Here is a 6869-nt window from a genome sequence, read left to right on the forward strand (position 1 = left end):
ATAAGGAGTCATCCAAAGGAAAGAGTTGGAAACTAATTTTGCTGTTAGCAGAAGAATAGTACCTCTGTTCTTTTAATTTCCACTTTGCTGCGTGGTGCCAGTACTAAAGACCTGCAGAGATGCTTGGGAATGAGATCCCTCATCTTGGCTTTCCCATTGGTTTTTCACAGCATTTAGCAGGCAGAGTGCACCCGGGATATGTTCTTAGTCCTCGAGGGAGATCTTGAATCTCCCTGGAGAAGAAAAGATTCTTTCTATCAGCACCACTCATCTTCCTCAGTGCTAACAACACAAGGTAGGACTGAGGAGATACAGATTTCAGTCTCCGTTCTGCCAGAGACGGGCTTTGAAAGAATATCTTAAATTACTGAGATGTAAAAAAACCCCACCCGTAAAGGTGGGGGTATCACTTCTTCCTGATTTGGGCACTGAAAGTAAAGCTATGAACATCAAGAGAGACAGTGCTCACCAAGAGAAGGTTCATCTTTGCCCGGCTCCTGCATGGTCCTGCCTCAGAGAGGTTCTTCTGGCAAAGAAACTGCCCACACACTAACAGCCACTCTGGCAGCGCTGGGGACAAGACTGTGGTCAAGCCAAAGATGTGAAACTCCTGCTGGGGACATTTCCACTGTGTCGCGACTACACTGCCATCCTCTAAACACGATTTGCGTCATAGATGACGGAAGGTTCAGATTTTATCCTTCAGGTTTTATGGGTGATTCCCGTGTCTTTGAAGTTCTGTTCCCACTGAAGATGAAGGCAAATTCCGACTGATATTAATGGGGTTAGGATGTGTCCTTGTCTCCCATTTTTGCTGTTATTTCCTTTGTTGCAGTAGACCTATTCCTTTATTAAAGCTTTTGCCTGGGGGAAAAAGAAAAGCCACATTACTAAATAAATTATGAAATATTTACATTTGTGAAGCCAACCCCTTACGGCTAGCTCCTCCTCTGATATTAAGATGACACTTTTTATAGAGCTACAAGTTCTATACTGCCCTTATTCCTCTGTGGGATCCAAGACCAGGAGGTGACAAAACAGCAGGCCACCATGAGCCAAGTGACAGTAAGTATTATCTAGGAATGCTTGCTGATTTTGACTTGGTGCAGTGAGAAACAACTGTATTAGACCACTGGTGTTTTGTTTAGTGCTGGAGAGCAAAGCAGGATCAGAGATGAAACCAAAGAAAATGCAAACTGGGGAGGTTTCTAAACTAAACTTGATTTTTGACTGAGAATAAAAGGCCGTATGTTGTAGAGATATCTGTAGTAATAACGCCAAGAGCAAAGTGTTAAAGGCATCAGTTTGCTAATCACTATTTATGTTCTGTTTATGTTCTTTTTGTACTTGTATTTGAATTTGCTTTTTTGCCTGCAGTTCTTTCAATGCCAGAAGAATAAATGAAGCTAGCTTTAGTGCCACGATCCGTAATGAAATGGTCTGTGGTTACTCTTGTGAATGTTTTGCATCTGTTGTTTTCATTGTATTTTTGTATTGGCTTTAAACTTTAATAGTAGCTCCCTTCTTTTAAAAAAATTGTTTAGCGTGTTGTTCAAATATGTGTGGTTCAAACTGTTTAGCTTAGCTTATGAATTTCTCCCTCCTGCTTTTACATATGTAATGCTTTTGGCTTTGCCTTGCCCCACCTCTTGTAGGTTCGGTAACAGACAGGTAGCAACTTTCTCTCTGGGTGTTGGTTGGTTGATTGTTTAACACTTGGCTAAGTCATTTCAGTTTCTGCTTTTCATTTTTATCTCTTTGTCCATAGCCTATGAAGGCTGTATCTGTAAAATGGATAAATGTTAAGTAATTATCATAGAAATGTTACATCCTTTTAAGTGGGTTTCTGCACAGTTAACTCCTAATGGTTCTCTGTCACTAAAGTCAAGGTCTCTGACCTCCCTGATGTTACTTCTGCTCTTCCCTTGCTTTTTCTCATCCATTCATGTTCAGTTGTCTTCTTCCCTCTCCTCCATTTCTCCTGCAAGCTCCCTTTGCTCCCATTTCTCTTGTTCTTCTCACCTTTTGGCAGTAAAGAGGAGGGCAGGTTGGTAGGCGGCTGGCAACACAACTGTACGTAATTGTCCCTATTTGCTGTGTGGCATTTCTTCCATGGTCTTTCCTTGCAAATATCCCATGCGAAATTGCCAGTTCCCTCATTCTCACCTTGACTTTCATGAAAGAAATATTTGGAGTAGTTAGAAAGCAAGAGAGGAAAAGATGCAGACTTCCTTTGCACAATGTCTAGGATTTACAAGGTCAGTACAGAAAATGGAGCAGCTTTCAGAGCAGGGAAGGAAACAGTTCCTGAAATGTGTGCTGAGCCGGGCATTTTAAATCCTCAACACGAAGTGATGGACAGTGGTGCTGAGCATACCCATAAAGTGCAAAAATACGTTTTTAAATAGATGAAGAGAAATAATGATTTTTAGCTTGCAGAATCTTATCCCAAAAAGGAAGCTTGAAAAAAAGATAGACACACTTGGAACTAAATACTCTCACACTTTAGAAAGTCAGAAGTAGGAACAAAAAGAAAACCTTTTAATGATATGGCTTGTAGTGAGCTTTTGCCAGGTTTTGAAATGTAATGGGGAAACGCTGTACTGCCGTAGTGTGACATGCCTATTTGTGGGCATTAATACATGTGAAGACAGATTTTTGTGTTACTGTATTATGATGCACAACTGTGTGATAAAATAGGCAATGCTACTGCAAGTGTGCTACAGTGAACCACTTGTAGCAATCGCCAGCGCTCTAGCAGGCGACATTAAATACTATGCTCTGCTCCAATAAAGCTTCGAATATTTGAATATCAATTTGTAGTTCCCAATCTGCAAAGTGATCAAAGGAGGGGAAGAATGTTCCTTACTTTTATCCGTTTTACAGGAGAATCAGAATAGTCACCAGATTCCTTGTGTAGAAATGTCAAACAAACTCAACTAAAAAAAATAAAGGCAAGAGGATTTACAAAATCACTTGAGTAAAAGTCTAATACAGCTGTTTATAAAAAAGCAAGATACATTTTTCAAGTCCTAATATTTTGTATTTAACAGTTTGAGAAATATGAACGTATCAAATATGCATAGAATAGCATACCCTTAATACTGGGATAAATCAGTTAAAACGCATGAAGATAAGCATACAATTAAACAATTATATTATGATCCAGCTCCTGTCTGAGGCCAGGATCCAAAAGCGCTACAACTGATTTCTGAGTTCATATGCAGCTTCTTTACTACATTCATGCCAAATTCATAAGGATTATGAGAAAATGCAGCAGATTAGGCCTTTGATCTGGCATCTCCAATCTAAATAGAGAAGTGTCAGATGTGGCTAAGCTACTCAGGTTGTCGGGGTATCTAGACAACACTGATGTTGGTAGCCTAGCTTGAAATTTCAGACCAGGTTCTCTGCCTTGTACTGTGAAGAATTTATTCCCTGCTACAAGGTGGCTTTTTTCCACGCTTTGCCTAACATAAATTTCTATTCATCTCCATTCTCACTTTTAAATTCCTGTCCTTTTAAGAAATCTCTTGTGAAATTAAGGAGGTGCATCATATTCTTGCATCACATTCTGAGCACAGTTAGGCTTTAGCTTACACTGAGCTTTTAGAAGCCACTGCCAGCACTCCTCTGCCTCCCGAACATTTTACCCAGGGCACAGGCAGCTTACATGTTCTGAAGTAATTACTATACTAAGTACCCAGTGATGTATCTTTCCCAGAAACTGAAAATAAAGGTATGAAATAGATCCACGCAATAATTTATGGGCGTTAACGTATGGGTGTAAGTTTCTCTGGGGATAATTATGTGACTATGCTAATAACACCAAGGATGCTTGGATACATTAAAACAAATTCTCACAATGATGTTCTTGAGCTTTTCATTACTGTCAGGACTCAGGAGTGTATATATTTAAACAGGAGAGAGGGATGAGAGAGGCCCATATGTCTTTGCAAAACCACCCTCTCCCTTCACACCGCAGGCGAGCCGAGGAAGCCCTGTTTGACACAGGCGCTCACACTAGTTGTCTTTAGTGGAAACTTCCCGTTTTGAGAGCAGAAGACTACGTGAAGTGTGCTGAGAGGGGAGCAGCTGGGTGGTTTGCAAGGCTAGCTGGGAGAATGGGCACTGCTGGCAGCGAAACGACCACAGCCCCCTGGGCTTTGCAGGACTTCTGTACTTTTAGAAGGTGCAGTCTAGCACACTTTGAAGTAGACTTTGCTGGGGTTCAGAAATGCCCCTGCAGACCTCCATGACAGGTCCAAGTGCCAGGCTAAGTTAGCACGCCTCGGAGAAGGGAAGGTTCCCAGCTCCGTCAGAGAAATTTCTCCCAAAGCTTCCCTTGACTTGCTGACAGACAGCTGGCACCGAGCCGCCGGCATCCTGGAGAAATTCTCCAGTACATTGCTCATCACTCCCATCATGAGGAATCGGTATATTTTCAGTTTCTGTGGAGCCACCAGAAGCAATCCCACCATAAAGGCTGCCCTATGAAGTGGGCTCAGGCTTGAATGCCTGTTTCCCAGTATAGTAATTGCCCAGCTGGAATTAAACTTCACACAGTTTAAATTCTTATGCCTTCCAATTTCTTCGGGGTTTTTTCTTTTTTTTTTTTTTTTTTTAGCTTTTCTTTTAGTGATGCTAATGTCTGACCCTTTGACCTCTTGCATTACGTCTGTGTAAAATTGCACTCTTCCAACACAGCAAACCACTACCCTAACGATCCACAATTACCGCTGTTACAGAAGCATCCTCGGGGATCCAGGGGTTTATAGAAAAACCATCAGGGTTTTTTTGGAGCGGTGACAGGGAGAGAGAGTTCTGCCCTTGCTCTGGGGTGGCAGTGGCTGCGGTGAGGGTGGGTGAGAGGGTGGGTGAGCGAGTGGCAGGCGTGTATTGCGAGAGGCTGTATTTGCATTTCCTGCCCTTTATGAGTTTGTCAGGTGTGCTGGGACCCAGTCTCGGCTTGTGGAAATGATTACAAGGCAATTTATACCTACTAACAATGATCCCTGCTGTTTGTCACAAACTTGGCTGCAGTACAGTAATGTTTAGTGGATTAATAACGTCTGCTTTTGGCCTCTCCTACTCCCTCGGCAGACAATTTTCATGTATAATAAACGTTCCCACTTAGACTAACTAGAACAGAGCCCAAGGGTCAGAATAGCCATACCTGCGCGGTGAGAAGAGACTCCGGGTTTCCAGATGGGAGACCATCTTTCTCCCCTCTCTGTGCCAGGGTCCAAGACTTCTGCCCTTTTGCAGGATCAGCTTTGCTGGACAGGTCCCCCCGAAACCGCGGTGGGGGCAGCGCCAGATGTCCCCTTCTGCAGGACAAGGTCTGTCCAGTCAAAGGAGTCGCAGCGGGCAGCAAAGGCAGCACAGAGTCACTGGGACAGGTGGATATTTGTTGAACGTTTGGCATTTTGAAAAAGAGCAGCACATTTTAAAATTAAAAACTCTATGAATATATATATATAAAAACATGCAAAAATATTTCACACCAACAGTTGATCACGGTGCGTGCTGTGAGGGCATACGAGGTTGAGTAAGTAGCGTGTGGTCTTGACTTTGCACATGAAGCCTGAGGGTTCATGTTCAAAATGTTCACGTTCACAAACCCTTCAAAAATCTGTATGGTTTATGTTGTTGATTATCAGTCTCTTTCAGGAAACAAAGAGTCTGCCCATGTTTCATAATGTGTGTAGTAGAAATACCAGGATATGCAAATATGGAAGTTACACAACGAAAGCAAAACTGAATTAAAGCTGTTTACAGTAAAAAAATGAGAGAACCAGAACTGCAGCCTTTTTATTGCTACACCACTGAAATGAGTGTGTGCACAACCTGGCTATTTAGGCGCTTGTAATGTTGCGTGGTACAACTGTTTCCCTCCATCTTCCCACTGCTGTTTATGCCTCCTCAGTAACACCTAAAATGAAGGCTACCAATCTTGGGTATAATGAAAGAGGAATGTTGTAATTAGTCTTGTGAAGCTTTATGACAGTTATCAATTGATCAAATAATTACGAATAGCAATCAACACTTAAAGTGATGGACTGATGACTCTTAGCCTGGGGAGCAGGACTACGGCAGCACTGTTGTGACAGCCGGTGGATGGAGAAGGAGACTCTTTGCTATTGAACTGTGTGACCCAAGTGCTGTGGCTGAGCATCTGCCATAAGAAATACAAGTCGTGTCGCAGGTCCAGGTGCGCTCTGATGCAGCAGGGTGAACCTCACCAGCACTGTCTCCGGTGAAGGATTTCTCGCCATTCCTGTAACACTGAGGTCACGCGTATGCAGAGCTGTGGGCAAGAAATAAGAGTTCAGACAGGTAGGTTAGGTTAGTGTCTGCCAGGAAAAGATGGGCAAGAGAAATCAATTTTATCTTGGCTTATCTGAGCGATGCCCTACCGTCCCACTGCTCAGAGCTCCGTGTCACCGTCAATTATCACTGCCACAAATAGGTGTTGCTTGACCACAGCTAGTGAAACATGAGAAGTATATATGTAAACAATTTGACAAGCAGCAGAGAAAAAACATTATGGAGTAAATTATTTATCAAATGTTATTTTTGATAGGAAAAATGCCAGGAAAAGAAAAAGACCTATATTGTGCAGAAGAGCCAAGCTGGCTAAATTATTTTCATTGAGACTTGGGTTTGCCTTTGATCCAGATTGACTAAATATGAAATCTATTCCTGCACGATCCTCTTCATTAAGCAGACCAGACACATTATTTTTATTTCTTCTAGAAGTATGCACAGATGTTTTCTGAAATTAATTTGGTGCTTCGTACGCTTTGTTGTTTGGTTGATTTTTCAGGGTGAAAAGGGAAGGAAATCTTGTAGTTGTGGGGCGTTTC

Source organism: Larus michahellis, chromosome 8, assembly GCF_964199755.1.
Source record: "Larus michahellis chromosome 8, bLarMic1.1, whole genome shotgun sequence".
In the NCBI taxonomy this organism is placed as follows: Eukaryota; Metazoa; Chordata; class Aves; order Charadriiformes; family Laridae; genus Larus; species Larus michahellis.